The sequence below is a fragment of the Tympanuchus pallidicinctus genome, unplaced genomic scaffold, assembly GCF_026119805.1.
Source record: "Tympanuchus pallidicinctus isolate F22 unplaced genomic scaffold, pur_lepc_1.0 scaffold4, whole genome shotgun sequence".
NCBI classification, from domain to species: Eukaryota; Metazoa; Chordata; class Aves; order Galliformes; family Phasianidae; genus Tympanuchus; species Tympanuchus pallidicinctus.
In genome coordinates this window covers 9,032,358-9,049,745 of record NW_026294758.1, presented here as the reverse complement: position 1 = coordinate 9,049,745, position 17,388 = coordinate 9,032,358, and the positions used below count along the sequence as shown (strand labels likewise).

The window sequence follows — 17,388 nt, the reverse complement described above, 5'->3', positions numbered from 1 at the left end:
ATAGAAGAAGAGAATGTCATTAGGAGAATGGGACAAGGATAATGCAAGGGTTCCAAGAGGCCACTACATCATCTGTTAGCATAGATCCAAATTAAAAGTGATGAATTCCTCAGGATAGAGCTCAGACCAGCTCACAGAAATATACAGCAGATGTACAAAAGCATTATATCTTAAAGCCAAGTTTCAGCCTACTAACTAACATTGATGTCTTCTGCATTACTTAGATCTGCAAAACAAAACAAAACAAAAATTATAAAATTAGCTCCTTTTTCTATTATCATCAATACAAAAATATTAATCCTGCGCTACAGCCTTCAGAAGTGCAATAGGAAGAAGCCTCATTAGAATTGTAGATGTTTTCCTTAAACAGAATTTGAGGTAAAAGTGCAAAATGTATCATTCAGTTAAGGAAGATGAAATGAAAACCACAGTGCAGAAGTTTGGAACCTAAACGTACAGATATTTATAGGAGGGCATTGCACCACTTACAAAAACTATAGAGAACTGTAATTACACAAAATATCTAAATACCAACAAAAGACTGGAGAAACTACACACAAATTTAGGGAAATTTAATTAATATTTGCACAGCATTACAGAGTGATGGTCAAGAATGAATCAAAATAATTATGGCTTGGAAAATTGTAATTTACTCAGTTTTGAAAAAGAAGATATGAAAATATACAGATACTTCCGCTCAAATACTTTCAGTGATGTAGTTATTAAAGTATTTTGTATTTAAGTCCATGTATTTGTAATCTATCTAAAAATTCACCGTGAATGAGTCTGAAAAAACTTCTGTTCCAACTGAGCTAAATGTCTGTTGAATATTAATGAAACAGTCTGTTTTAATGTGTTTTTGTACAAACTGATTACATTAAAACATGCAGTAGTTGAATTATATGGTAAGCTACAGTTTAGAATTCCTTATTGCATTATTAGCCCAAGATTCCTACATAAACATTGCAATTTCTAAATATTTTAAATAACATCATTCAGATTAGAAATAGGTTGCCTATTTTATACTTGATCTGTTTATATTATTTAAAAATGCGAATGTAAGTAATTTTTAGATTTTTTCCCCCCAATATTCCTTTTTCATTTTCATGAATTTTCATTTCCTTTTTCATTTTCCTTTTATTCAGTTTAGACAGATCTTGTTCTCTGAAAAAGAAACAGGGCCGAGACCTCTGAAAGTCATCTCAGTCAAAAATAAACTGTTATTTTTACATTCATTATCATTATTAGAGATCATTCTTTCACAGCTCTGAAATTCTCCCCAGTGGGCAGTAGTCCATCTTACTAAACTACCTACCCATAATTCAACCCAATTTCATGCCATTGTCTGTCTGGGCTCATGAAAGTCCAGCTTTGAACTACAATGGGGACTATTTTCCAGTGCCTCCAGGGAAGGAGCTAATTCTGTTGGCTGCCTCCTTTCCATTCATCTTCTCATGAATAAAGCAGGGCTTGACTTTTCCCTAACGCTGCCCATTTTCAGAAACGCAAACTTCATTGCAGTGAAAAGCACTAAATTAGTACAAAACCTGAAATGCCTTTAAAAAAAGCTACTCATTCTCTCGCAAATACAGAAACAGTTTTCAAGGTCCTGTGAAAAAAATGTCCATGGCCAGGGTCAAACTGAACTAATGTGTCACGCAACTCATCTTTTCTTATGCATAATCTGAAAAGTAATTGGTAAAACTGAAAATCAGAACAGGGGACTGTCTTTGTTTAGTCTTTAATACTTGATATTTCATTCTGCACAAAACAGGAAATTCTTCCCATTCAGCTTACTCCTGATCAAGCAGCAGCAGGGGATCCTGCCGTGGAAAGAGCATCTATCTAAATGCATTGATTCAGATTCCTAAATTCTTATTCCATTCTCACTAGTTTGATATAAAAAGTTTTGACCTATAGTGAGTGGTAGGAGGAAAACAAGTCATTAATTTAAAGGAACTAATTTGCTGTATTAATGAGTTGTGCTTTTTATTTAAAAAAAAAAAATAAAAATCAACAAATACAAAATGAACTTTCTCAAACACAGAAGAATCTACAGACAAGTTGAGTGAATGTGATATCATTTTGCTTACATGAAGAAATCATTTACAACATTCTTTTGACCCTTATTCAGTCATGGGTCGTAAGAGATCTAATTTTAAAATGTTATATGCTGCCTTATTTCCATATACATTAATGGAGCAGACAAAGATTCTTGTTTAGAAGGATGGTAAATTTAAATACTGCAGAGAGAAATGCTTTGCTATTGTGTAAACAATGAAAAATTGCAGCAACTACTTATCAAGTGAATGAAACTAGCTTCTGTGTGATGGTATAAAAAAGAGACAATTTCATACATAAACAGGAAAAAAAAGGTTTTTTTTTATGGAACTTACAGAGTTCATTCCAACATTTTTCTCCAAAGACTGTGAGTTAGTGCTCCAAAAGTTCTGTTTTCCATTACTCTTTTTGCAGATGATGGAAGCTCAGAACAGCAAGGTTTTGCTACTTCATCCACCTTGTATTTACTAGAAATAAAAAAAGTGTCATTGGTAAGGAACACAAATAACACTGCGTCCATGCAAGTTTAGCCAAGCAGAATCACTATAGAGGTGTGATCAGTGTTGTAAGCTCTTTCAGGTGTGTGTTGCCCAAATCAGTACGCTTGAGATCACAATTCATGCCCTTTTCTACTAGCAGGGAAGAAATAAGGAACACCTTCCTGTACATGCATAGATCTGTCAGGAATGCATATGCACTTTCCCATGCATTACATCAATAAGTTGTACATTCCATTACACTCTGCTCATTTCCTCTACGTCAAAATGGCTACAATAATTATTGAAAACACCTAACAATGTACCCTGTACTGTGAAATGAAGAGTTGACTTCAGTGTTCACCATTGTCTCTAATGCAACCATTCCCAAAACTGTACCTAAAGGGATAGGCAGTACATGAGGTTTGATCTCTGATAGAGGGCTTGCTGTATGTTATCCTTCAGAACAGGTTGCAAAATCAAGCATCCTTCACTGAAATTCTTCCCCTGCAGTTCCTTTGCATTTATAACTGTGAGAAATCTGCTCCACCACCTGAGCTGTTCTCAGCTGCCATGGTGCCCCACAAAGATATATGGGATCACTTACAGAGGTACAATAGGGAGCACTCTTCTGCTCTGCTTTCATCTTGCTCCCTGGTCGCAGATCAAAGCAGGGAGGCAAGCAGAGTAAGGGCATGTCTACACAGAGACATTCCATCAATCTAGTTTATTCTCTCACAGTGCGAAATTTAAATGTAACTCATTGAAAGGCTTTTGCACTGGTCTATCATGACAGCTTAAAATACTTTCCTTATTAATTGTAACACCCAAACAGCTCTGTACTTGTCTGAACTAACTACCCTAGCTTCTCAACCAACATTTCACAGAGTAGCGTTTGCAACTGATTTTTCCTGTGCTGTAGGAAGGCCCACTTGAAACTAAGGAATTTGTAGTTGGGGTAACAAGACAGTCAAATTCACTCCTTAAAATCTTTTCACAGAATCACAGCATGATAGAATGGCCTGGATTGAAATAGACCTCCAAGATCATTTAGTTTAAAACCACCTGCTATGGGCAGGGTCACCAACCAACAGGTTATGCTGCCCAGAGACACATCCATCCTGGATACAGTACCCAGGTTTCCTGGTATCCATTAACATAAACAGTAGCATTACTCATCTGCTGTCATACAACATAAAAACCTATTACTCAACACCATAATTATTATGATATAAGCCAAAAAAAAAAACAGTGGGCATATTTTCCAAGTTCACTGGTAGCAGAGTTTCAGCATGGGAAGACCTGCTTTCCTCATGGGATAAAATGAACAGAGATGATCTGTTCAAGAAGCTGCAGCTGGTAAACACCACCATGAAGACTCTCCTTGGGTCACAGGAACATTGTGCTGCCCAAAAGTGCAGGTCAATACCCATTGTCATCATGAAACACAAACTAAATCATTTGATGTTGGCAGATCAGCAGTCAGGAGCTGTTGTAGAGCTTTGCAGTTTCACCTAGAGAGTGTTGCTTGGTCTGATGCCATGCCATCCTCTTTTTGGCAGCTAGCATTTAGTTCTGATCCTTAAAGGCCTATCAGATCACAATGGAAGAACCATAAATGACAGAAAAGGGTGTTTCAGAGAAGTACCTGATCTTAAAATATTTAGAAACTGAAATCTGCTTGAATGCAGGAAAATGAATTCCTCAACTATTGAGAACTCAACTGAAACTGCTCCTCATGTCACTCCAAGGTGGCAGAATACTTAAACTCTAACAGATGGAAATTTCCAAGGCCAGTCAGTTTCATGAGGCAAATTCTAGTTATATCCACGACAATAAGCATCTGTTCCTGAAAAATAATAATTTCAGGACAGCATTGTGGACTGGGAATGAAGAAATGTCCAGGAGAAATTTAAATTTTCAGTATAAGGCAAACATTATATATTTTTCATCTCTGCTAATGAACTCATCAGAATAAAAAGCTGTAAGAGTTTTAAGTAATCTCAGTATATGTTTTACATCACTAAATTTTCCTATAGGCTTTAAACACTTCATCTCAGCTATACAAGGCACTCAGTGTGCTCGAGTAAAAAGAATTCATCCTGCTCACTGATCAAAAGAGCAATAAGTTTCTGAAGATCTATTGCTGAAAACACATTGTAGCGACAGCCATTCTCTGAAACTTCACTGTTACATTTGGAAATCAATAGTCATTCACAAGGTCAAAAATATTAGTAAATGATGCATGAAATGACCCCAAAGAGAGCAGCAAATAAATTCAAGTCACTTATTAGCATTAATTTATTTTCTGTTTCTCTCTCCAGTCTTGTTTTCCGTGGATAAGTAAGTCTCAAATGTCATAAATATTCCATTATTTTTTCTCCACTGTGAACCTACATTCCATGTCTCCACATTTATGACAGTGTGAACAATAGCTGATGTGGTGCCAAACGGATACAGTTTTTTTCCAGATATTTAGTAATAGGAATATATTTGTTGGCTGCTTCCAACTGAGACACTGAGTCTCCCAAAATGTCTTTTTTGTCAAACATAAATACACACACAAGCTTCCATAATATTTCATGAAATACCTCAGTGATAATTTCAAAGAAACAAACTAAGTGGTTAGGGAAAACACTTATTACATTGTAAAGCTGATGAAAAAGAAAAGATCCTTGAGATAAAAAAGTTAGAAAATTATATTCAATTAGAACTCTGTTTTCCTCTGCTGTCATAACTCATGCTTTATAGCTCTTTGACATTCAGAAATAGCTGAAACTTGACCACAGAGAAGAATGCTTATGTAACAAATAAGTTCTTACAATTTAATGCTAATGATGTCAGCTATACTTTTTATGCATTCCCAGTCCTGCCAATTAGTAAGTAAATACACGAGCAAAAGGAGCATTAAAAATAAATAAATAAATAATAAAAAAAAAATGCCAGCAGTCATTTGAACTTCCTTCTCTTCTCCTACAATTGGGAACATAATTAGGTCAGTCGTATGTGCAGTAGCACACTTATAAACCAAGAAAACCAAAGGTGTTATACAAGAAGCAACAGGCATACAAGAAAGATTTGCAAATGTTTCATTGGATTAACTCATGTCACATCCTTGGATACAACCTAATCTCACACATAAAAAGCTTGTAATGAGGACTGCACTTGTTAAAAGCAACATTGTGGAAAGTGGGAAGGATGTGACAAAGAACAGGCTGACAGAAATAGATTTGTGGAGAACTGCAGTGTATTTGTGAAGGAAACAATCTCTTAGTGATTCAGCCTACACCGTCCCTCTGACAAAGTATGGGGAAGACACATAGAGTTCCCCCTGTCTTACTCAGAACTCTAATTAGCCTTCATTGCATACGAATATTGTACCATTACTACAGCTCCTAAATACAGAATCACATTTTCTGGTCAACAGAATATTAAGTTTTATTCTATAACACACATAAACACTGGAGAGTATGGCAAACTCTCAAAGTAGTAAATAATCTCCATTACAACTTTCAGAAGGTTTGGCTGCATTTTATCTTCACATGGAGCTGAACCACATAACATTTTTTGTTAAATAATCTTAAATTATTAGCTTATTTAGCTTAAAATATTTTTAACATTTTTTATCAGAGTCTTCTCTCCACACAGACAGAAAAACAGAGGACAGACACCTTAAACACTAATGTATCTATAACAAAAACATTTGCAAATGCAAGAAGATGAAAGGAAAAAAAAACAATGGAATACAGACAAGCCAGACAGATAACCCAAACACAAAGATTATTTCCTTACAAATATGAATGAGCTGCCAAGTAATGCAGTGCTCAGATCCTTAGAATGAAATAACATTACAGCTTCTACAAATGGACTGTGCAACAGTGGGTATGTCATTCACATGTTAAAATTGTATGTTATGAAATCGCAATATAAGTTAGCCTAACAGCTGTACACAGTTTCAGTGGCAGGAAAAGAAGAAATCTGCCTAGAAATACAAGTCTGTAAGTTTATTCAACTGCCTTAAGATCATACAATTATCAAACTGTTCTAATTCAAACTCATTTCGGTGGCAGAGTTGCATAATATATTTGCAGAGTCCACGTTTGGAACTTTTTCACTTCATATGTGATAGAAGCAGTATGTTCTTGGGCATCTTTAAATCTTAATATTTGGAAGACATGGCTTAAAAATCAATCTGCATAGCATGCATTTTACCAATACCAATAGCTAAAAAATGCATGGTAAAACTGTTCTTAAAGCAGTGGCCTTCAAATTCAAATAGGCAATGATAGTAGCCCTCATATTACAGAAGTGATTTCACGTCACTGAAATCCCTAAGAGAGAATCTATTTTCAATTTCTTTAGGATTAGAAATTACTTTCTCAGCAATTGCTTTGAAGTTGTAGCTTATGTGCAATTAGCAAACCATTCAGATCTGCAAAATGCAAATATGATACAAAGAAGATACTAATTATAATGATTTGTTAACCTTTCCTTTTCAAAATGTGTGAGGTGACTTGGAAATAACCCTGTGTCTTCTTAAATTATCTCATGATCACAGCTTTGTTCAAGTCTGACATTTAATATTCTTTTTCACATTATCACAATTATGCCAAACACTCATCATGGTTAGTCAGAGGGTGTTGATCTCCTGCATTTCTAAGTCATGCCCAGATTTTTTATTTCTTGTCAGGGTACATTTTAGGACCAGAAGGTAATGATAAATAAGGCTCAGTAGATAATTATTGTCAAAAAATATTATTTGAGAGGCTTTTTCGGGCTTTGGGAATCTCTTTTTACTGAGTTTGGCATATTCATTTCCTCAACATCTATCAGAATCATTAAAGAAAAAAGGAACACAGCATCAGTCTTAGATGAAATGCTTTGAGGATAGATTTACCAAAAACATCCTCAAAAATTCAGTCTAGAGTTGAAAACAACAACAACAACAACAACAACAAAATTGTTTTCTTCAGTTACATTTGATTTATTAAATAATTGCATTTAGACAGAAGTTACCTGAGTCCAGCAAACATTCATTTACTGCTGGCAACAATAAAAATAATAGCATAACAGTGTAACACTGCGCAGAAACAAAGCATAGAACAAAGCATAGAATGCTTTTCACAAAATACTTACAAAAAACACACATTAGAAAAAGAATCAATGGATTATTTCCTCAGTAGATTAAAAAAAAAAAAAAAAGGCAATTCTATTGAGAATTAAATTGGAACTGGTGGCCTGTCATTGTTGTGTATGCTTCTTTAACTTAAGCAATATGATGGTACTGCTTTTTACATCAAGTCAGGATTAACTCTCCCAAACAAAAACAGTAATTACTCCAGGTCTAGAGGTCTGCAATAGGGCCATAAAATGTACTCCATTTGTGCTCAAAGCCTCACAACTTAGTAGCTAAATGATTTATTATTAAAATACACTAGCGCATCAAGGTGGATCTATGCACTCTTATTTTTAAAGATCATTTTTATTCTTGGAGCTTATTCTTGCTAAAAAAGTTATTACTGTAAATTAATTTTACAACATCACATTTTATAGTTACTGTTTCCATATAGATGGCAATCCAAAACATGATAGAGAATATGATACCATGAGAGCAAAACCTCAAGATGTTGCTTTATGCAACTCAGATTTCATTCATCAGATCAAATTTGTCATGAGAAAATTATGTCAAGTATCAAGTCACCGTTATTTTTTTGGTTCTTGTCTCTAGGAAACATTGTAAAAGTCTTCTGTGTGTTTTAGTCTTTCAACTGAGTCAGGTCTGCGATCACCTCTGCAAAGGACAAGCATGCTTCTGCCACAATAAATTAATTCCATTAAGACAACAAACAGGCTTAGTAACACTAATTTCTTCAGCACAGCTTTTCATGCCCCAGCTTCCGCTGTTGAATACAAGAGTGATCTTAAAAGCAAATATGTGTATAACATATGTTAAAATATTAATGTGTCATTTATCTTCTTTTTTTTTTTTCCCTTTAATTTGCTTCTGCTAAACGTATGTATTGGTCTAGGTCTCCATTTAAACATAGCAGCACAGATCATTTTGATTATTTTGCAGGGAGAAAAAATTGTGATTACTTTCCACTCATAGGGGGAAAAAAAGATCAAATAAATCAGATCTGATGTTACTCCCACAGATATCTCTACTCTGAATTCTCTAGTGACAACATTGTTAGCATGAGTTACATGTCCAATATTAAATACTAAGGAAAAGGTGGTGAACTGGAAAGTAATGTCATTTGTACCAATGAAATAGCACTGTGAATACAATTATAATCAGCACAAAACCAGGATAGGTGAAGATGTAAAAGTACCAAATACAAATACTGTAATTCTTCAGAAGCTTCATTACTTAAAACCCTATGCACATATACACCTTTTTCTCCCACCTTTAGAAAGCACATCTTTAAGACAGATGAAAGAAAACCTAGTCATTCTTCAAAAACAGTGCAGGCAACAAAACATAAGTTCTACTGTTAAGAAGGAGGACCTGGGAAACTACAGGCTCACCTCGATCCCTGTGGAAGTGATGGAGCAGCTAACCCTGGAAATAATATCCAGCCACATGAAGAGCAAGAAAATCATCAGGAGCGGTCACTGTGGATTCTGTTACGGGAAGTTGGCTTTGATAACTTGATAACCTTCTATGATGAAATGACTGACTTGATTGGGAAGTTAAGAGCAATGCCGAATGAGGTAGGTGCCCTGGTGAGGGAAATGAGAAGGTGGAATTACTGAACACCTTCTTTGCTTTACTCTTTACTGCTAAGACTGGCTCTCAGAAATGCCAGACTATAAAGGTAAGAGAAAGAATCCAGAGAAAGGAAGGCTTCACTTAGGTCAAGGAGAATCTGGTCAAACACAGTCTAGGCAAATTCAACACATAGAAATCCATGGCACTTGGCAAGATGCAACTAAGACCACTGATGGAGCTGGCAAAAGTGACTGCTGAACCACAGTCTGTCACCTGTGAAAGATTATGGAGAACAGGAAATGTGCCAGAAGACTGGAGAAGACCCAGTGTCACTCCAGTCTTCAAGAAGAGCAAGAAGGAGGGTCCAGGAAATTACAGGTCAGTCAGTCTCACCTCTGACACTGGGAAAATGATAGAACAATTCATTCTGAACATCATCTCCAAGCAAGTGGTTATCAGGAGAAGTCAACATAGATTCACCAAGAGGAAATTATGCTTGACCAATCTGGCAACCTTCTATGTTGTTATGACTGCCTGGTTAGGTTCAGGGAGAGCAGTAGATTTTGTCTTCCTTGACTTTGTAGAATCATAGAATCCTTCGAGTTGGAAGGGACCTCTGAGGGCCATCTAATCCAATTCCCCTGCAATGAACATTTATTTTAGGTTGTCCAGGGCCCTACCCAGCCTTGCCTTGAAAGTTTCCAGAGATGGAGCATCAACCACACTACGTAGCCAGTTCCAATGCCTCATCACCTTCACTGTAAAAGATGTTTTCTTTATATCTAACTTAAATCTACCCTCCCTGAGCTTGAAGCCATTTCCTTTTTAGACCTCACCAACACAGAAAGGCATTTGACACCATCTCCCATTACATCCTCAAAGATGAGGTTAAGAAATGTGGGACTAATAAACAGACAGTGATGTGGATTAAGAACTGGCTGATTGTCAGGGGGTTGTGATCAGTGGCAAAGTCTAGTAAGAGACCTGTAGCTAGCTTTGTTCCCCAGAAGCTGGTTTTGTATTCCATACTGTTTAGTATCTTCATAAATGACCTTGAGGAAGAAATAGAGTGCACTCTCAGCAAGTCTGCTAACTATGGAAAGCTGGGAGGAGTGGCTGAACAAGGGGAAATGTTGAGGCCTGTATCTGGGGAGAAATAATCACATACATCAGTACAGGGACTGACCTGCTGGAGAGGAGCTCTGTGGAGAAGGACCTGAATGTTCTGGAGGACAACAGATTGGGATAGAGCCAGCAGAGTGCCCTTGTGGCTTAAAAGGTCAACGGTATCCTCGAGTGCCTTGAAAAGAATCATCAAGGGTGATGATTCCCCCTCTTCTAGTCTACAGTGGTGAGGCCACATCTGTACTGCCCAGAACCAGTGCTCTGATCCCCAGTTCAGGAAGGACTGGGAATTTCTAGAGAGAATCCAGCGTAGGGACAGAAAGACAGGTCCTGGAGCATCTCTTTTCTGAGGAAAGACTGAGAGACCTGAGATTGTTCAGTCTGGAGTAATCTGAGGGGAAATCTTACCAATACTTATAAATATCTAAACTGCAGGAGTCCAGAGGATGTGGCCAGGATCTTGGTGGTGGTGGCCTGAACAGGCAAGGAGCAATGGGCAAAAACACAGGAAATTTCATATGAACATGAGAAAGAACATCTTTACTTTGAGAGCAGCAGAGCATTGGAACAGGCTATGCAGAGAAGATGTGGAGTACCCTTCTCTAAACCCACCTGGACACCTTCCTGTGCAATCTACTGTAGAGAATCTGCTTTAGCTTATATGATTTTAGGGTTTTAGACTAGATGATCTCTGTAGGTCTCTTCCAACCTCTATGATACAGTGATTCTGTAATTCTGTGATACTATCTGCCTGCTTCATTAAGACCTTCAGTATTGCCACAGGATCCTCACAGATAATGTATTAATACACAGGCTCACTGGGAAGACAGTGAAAACAGAACGAATGTCTAGGCCCACCAGGCAGTGATCAGTGAAGCAAAGTCTAACTGGAAGCCAGCTTTCAACAGCATATCCCAGGGGTCAGCATTTGGTGTGAACCTCCTTAAAATCTTCACTAATTATCTGATGGAAGGGAACATACCTTCAGCAAGTGTGCTGATGGCACAAAACTGTACTAGTCAGTATATCAGGAGGTCATGTTGTCATCCAGAAACACTTCAGCAAGCTAGAGAAATGTACTGAAGGAATCTCATGAAGTTGCACAAGGGGAATTGCAAAGTCCGCCCAGGGAGGAAGGACCTTAGGCACCAGGATACGCTGTGGCTACCCAGCTGGAAAACTTCTTGGCAGAAAAGAACCTGAGGGGTCCAGGTGGACAAAAGTTGAATATGAGCCAGCAGTGTGCCTTTGGCACTAAGAAGACCAATGGTAACCTGGTCTGTATTAGGCAAAGTATTGCCAGTAGGTCAAGGAAGATGAATCTTCCCCTCTACTCAGCACTGGTGAGGCTACATGCATTCCATTTCTGTTCTCTCCAGCACAAGAGATACAGACATATTGGAGAGAGTCCAGCAAAGAGCCACCAAGATGATAAAGGAGGAACATCTATCCTATGGAAAAGCCTGAGAGCTCACAGTTCAGCTGTGAGAAAGAAAGGCTCAGAGAGGATGTGAAAAGAATGAAGACTGGTTCTTTCCAGTGGTGCCCAGTGACAGGATGGGAGGCAACAGGCACAATCTGAAGGAACACAATAAGTTTAACATGAATATTAGGATGCACTTCTTTATTGTCTGGGTGAGTACTGGTACAGATTGTCCAGAGAAGTTGTGGAGTTACTCTCCTTCAATATCTTCAAAAGCCTGGACATGGTCCTGAGCAACTCATCTTCAAGTGCATCTGCCAGAGCAGGGGGTTGGACCACATGGACTCCAAAGGATCCTTCCAACGTCAGCCATTCTGTCATTATGTGATACTGTGAAATATTTGGGTCTGTGAAGGAGATAATTTTTTAATGACAAACTGAATTCACATAGAGTCCAACATGCATAGCACTTTAAAAGCATTTTCCACTAAAACCTGATGCAAGTCAATCTTCTGTAAGGTTTTTCACCACAGTAATGGCCTGATGCACTCAGCACACACACACACACACACCTAAATAATTACAAGAGCCCGACTTTCTATCACCATACTCCAAAGCAGCTGGAAAAAACTCTTGATTGAATTAGATAATTAGTTTATTTTGCTTTTTAATTTTTTAATTGGCAATACTGAATAAAGGGGATGTAATAACAACACTTCTTTTCATACCCACCATTATTGTTATCTCAGGTAACACATGAGATCTGGTAATGTTTTTTCCCTAACCTATCTCGAGCCCAGACGACTATTCTGATTAATCAGTTGATATAGATACAAGTTATTTTTAAACTCTGTTACTTCTTCCATCTTTCAAACAATATAATATATTAATCTTAGCATTCGTGACAATGAAGAAAGTTGTCTGTTTGGCATTTAAGGCTGCATTCAATGTGGATAAGGTTTGTTTGGGAATGCAGAAATTTTTACTGAAGACAATCACTGAAGACAGAACCTTAATTTAACCTCAAGCCTGTAGTATTTCCCTTGGGGCATGGATGACTGATAACACATCAGAGGGCAAGGAAAGCACAAAATTATTGAGAAATAGATACAGCAAATCAGAGTATTCATTTTCTTCCTCTCAATTATTGTTTATAAGGATAGTTGTAGATGCTTGATTGAGTCTGGAGACACTAAGAAGCTTCTTAAAAGAGTAGTTTAAAAATGTACTGACAGTGAGTGATTCTAAAAGTCATTTCCAAAGCATATGAAGTACAGTTGTCATATCATCATCTTAAAATAAAATATCATTACAGCATCAAAAAATGTAATTGCTCACAGTATGCTAACACAAGGCTGGTCAGCAGTTGCTAATATAAATGAAGTAAGTCCTTCACTGAGAGCTTGATAATATTTCCCATGGGAACATAAGAAAATCGTGATAATTAGCATTATTAAAACCTGCTTCTGTAATCAAACAGATCTTTATTAGCTAAGGTTGTACGTGTTTTCCTGTGTTATAGCTCTAAAAGGGCAGCACAGAGAGAATTTAGGTTTAAAAGGAAAGGATCTTTTTTCTCTTTTCCAAGCTAAAAATAAGATTGTCAGGGTTAAAGGTGAAATAACTCTCTTATTTTCAAATGATAAATTTAATTGCCTGAGGCAAAACTGAACATAAGCTGATGTATGTGTTGTGTTGTGTTGTGATGTGTTGTGTTGTGTTGTGTTTCTTTCTACGGGGGTAAAACAAACATCCTTAGTAAAAACAGTTAGAAAAAAAAGCTGTCCTGGGTTCAGAATTATTGCTTTCAGAAAAGAAAAATTTATTCCCTTAAAACAGCATACATATCTGAATATACTTTACCAGACAAAAAGAAGAAAAAAATGTCCTATCAAATACAAGAAAAAAAAAAAATCAATTTTCTTGCAACTTCAAGTGCAGATTATCTCTTAACCACTAATTCCTTGTTGGAGAGGGGGGGAAAAAAAACAACAGACAATGATTTATCTTTTTTTCTGTCAACCAGAAAGCATCCAAAAACCTGTGGGGGGAGAGGGAAGGTGAGGTGGGCAGGGGAGTGGGGGGGGGGGGGAAAGAAATGAGAAGCACTGTGTTAAATGTGCTATCAAGTTTTAGGGAGAAAATTTATACCAAACAATCACTGAGATGAAAGAGTAGACTGTTGATAAAAATCAATTATGTGCAGTCCAAGAAGCACCTGTATTCTATCATCAGAGATCACTTCCGTTTGTTTCTTGATAATAAAAAGCAAAATGAAAACTCAACACCTTCAGCTGGTATTTTACATTATCTGAATATTTGCAGAGAAAATAGAGGCAGCATTTTGGTAAGACTCTTAGCTCAGCAGAAGGGCAGAGCAAAATGTAACCCTGTGTTTCTTAGCCATGTCCAAAATCAGAAACTGTAATTACACCATAATAATGGTATGAATAGTCATGCACTTTACACAGTTATTAGCAGTGTTTTAAGCAGCAGTTCTACTACAAATATTTCAATTTTTAAATGGGACAGGAAAGAATAATTTCTCTCAGATAGAGAAGAAAGCCATATTTTTCCCTTCGTCACTTTTTCATAGTGCAACCAAGAAGAGAAAAAGGATATGATAATCGAATTAAAAATTGACCAGGAATGTAAAATTGTCAGAAATTATTCATTAAAAAATATCTTCTAATAGGAATCAATGACTGTGGTCTGTCCATCTAGTTATTCCTTAATGAAATAATAGTTAGCCATCATTTCTCATCCAAAGATTTATTGCTAAACTGAATACATTTATCTCACCCAATAACCTGATGCTTTTCTTTCAACCTAAGCTTTTAGTCTTTGTCTTGCCTCTTACCTTGCCGTCAAACAAATCCCTCACTCCCAAGACAGCTTTATATTGTACCAGGACATGAAACACTGATTTCTGTCTCAAAGTCCACGTACAAGAAAATTTTCTTTGTCCACCAAAGAACTCCATAAATTTCAGTGAGATTTTGACATGAGCAAACATTCACAAAGAATGGTCCTTGGTGAGAATGAACAAAGAACTTTTTTGCTCTTGTGCTTTTCTGCACTATACAAACAGCTTTATAGTTCACCAATAACTAATCTTGACAACATGCTCCAATTTAAGAGTTTATAAGCATATGTTTCTCCCTCTTTAATTCTTTTGCAGGAAAAATTGCTTTTGTTACTCAGGTAGTATACATTACTATACGAATAAACGTGATCTTGCACAACAGAAACAACATCAACCAAGTTAAAGCTCACTCTCAAATAGAAAATGTGAATATCTCTCTTTGGTACAGCATGCCTTTCACTGAAGCAGATCTTAGTAGCATTATCTGATGTTTATACTAGCTCTGTTTATAATAGAGCTGCTCCAAAAGTAATGCCTCCTATCTTATTATCTTTGCCCATTTTGCCCGAGGTGGACGTTGATGGTATGGCAGTAGAGGCTAAACTTTCTCAAAAGTACTCCATTACACTTTGTTACCGTGTGAGAGAAGGCAGCGGAGTGCAACTGACAAAATGGGATCTGACATAGAAGTGCAGATGAAACCAAGTTGTGGAATTAAATTCCTGCATGTGGAAAACGCAGCACTCACTGACATTTTTCAGTGCTTTGTGGAAACCAAACAGTGGATGTCAACATGGTGGTAGGTGATGAAAATCAGCAATAGCAATAGTGATGTGAATGGCATTCCAGCACATTTTTATGAGAGCAGCATTCAGACTTCTGTTCATCACCAGCAAAAACGCACAGCCAGTAGTAATGACTATGTTGAAAAATAGTATTTTGTAGCTGAATGCTTGCTTTATCAACTAGTTATTGTGCTCTATGTACCTGTTGTTATTTCCAAGGAAATAAACAGAAGGAATTACTTGCAGAGCAACATATATAGAAAAACTGGATAGGGAAATCTATTTTTTGTGTCAGGTTTTAGGAATCCAAATATAAAGCATGCTTAAATTTTCCTCCATATTAATGACTTGAAGATGTCTTCTTTCCATATCCCATTATTTTACTTGAGGTGCCATTTAGAATTGATTTTTTATAAATTCAGGCTGCTGTTTCAATGACTACTGCATAGGTACAGTAGCTTTAAATATTTATGTTGTGCTGCTGGTGATAATTATTATTCCAGCTCAGTGTACTTGTAACACATTTAAGAGTCAGTGTTTCTCAGTTTAATTCATCATTCATCCATTCAGATGCTTGCATACCAATATTCAGCTCGCAACTCCAAGGACCTGGAAAGACCTATTCATATTTTAGCAGCTGTGAGAAAGTGAGGACAGATTTCCTTTACATTCCTAACTGTAAACATTAATTAGTTGCTTGACACTCATTAAAGATTAAAAAACTCTTTGTAAAATAATCCATCATAATTCTTTTATTGCTATGCCAACCCAAGGAACTATTTCATTGTACCGTTTTGATGGGAAAGTTAAAAAACAATCAAGATAAAGTTAATTTATTTACTCTTTCTTTCTGCATGGGGAAAAAAAACAATGGTTTTGCTGCAATATCCAACAGATCTCTGAATACAAGAATATCCTGCTTTACTGTCTGTCTGTATGCATTTGTTGAAAAACTTACACATTTTCCTATACACTCCTGTTTTCTTAAGCTTAGCCACTACAGCAGTATGGAATCAAGAAAACAAGAACTGGAGCATTTTCCTCTGGTCTCCAAAAGACTATTAATGAAACACTGAAAGTTATCACCATAAATAAATAAATAAATAAATCCCTTCTGCAGACATGGCTGGAATGCATTTAACCTTGGCTTTCTGAGCAGCACTCTTTGACAATTGTTTGCTTAAGCAAAGCACAGAAGAGAGGAACGCTGCCTTCCCTAACAAATGATTTCCAAGGTCAGGCACATGCACAAAGAAAACAGCTCGTCACTCTGTGTACTCTTACAGCATCTCTCCTGCTACCACAGACACTGCCTCTACTCAGTCCTCCTAAAAGGCATGCAGACTGCCATGCAAAACAGGTCCAGAACTGTCCAAAAAATGAGACGGAAGCTGCACTTGTCAGCACATCGCTAACTGTGCAGAGAATCCCTCCACTGATTTCCATGGTGTGACTCCACACCGGCTGTTTTCTCAGCCTAATGCTGCATTGCCAGAATGTGTAATAGTAATTGACCAGAACAGAGTGTCAGGATTAATTAATGTACTCTCATTATTGGTGAGAGCTCTGGTTTTCAAAGAATGTCCTAGCTGTTATTTATGGCATTTAATTAAGGTGCAATCTTATCTAAATAATCAGTGTGCTGTAAAATACCAGAGTCAAACTACATAGCTGCAATAAGCCAAACATAGGATATACAACCACATTTGCTCTGAACACTGAGACATTTTTGCAAGTCATGAGAAATTTAGGAAATTAGTAGGGTTTTTAGCTTTTACAAGGCATGTGAAAGCATTCTCTGCCTCCTAAATGGTTTTACTCTAACTGCCTAATTCATTATGCTAAAACCATGAAGCAATTTCCTGTTCAAAGCTCAGCTCATAGGCTCTCTGTTGTCAAGTATTTGAATTTCAGATTAGAAATGTGTTCATTTGGATAGC

The 17,388-nt window shown here is 36.9% G+C and overlaps 1 long non-coding RNA gene across 1 annotated transcript in view; it reads right to left on the bottom strand.

Moving 5' to 3' along the window:
• LOC128089337 (uncharacterized) overlaps nt 1–17,388 on the bottom strand; it is a 41,975-nt gene that overhangs the window by 1,889 nt on the left and 22,698 nt on the right. The window lies entirely within an intron of this gene.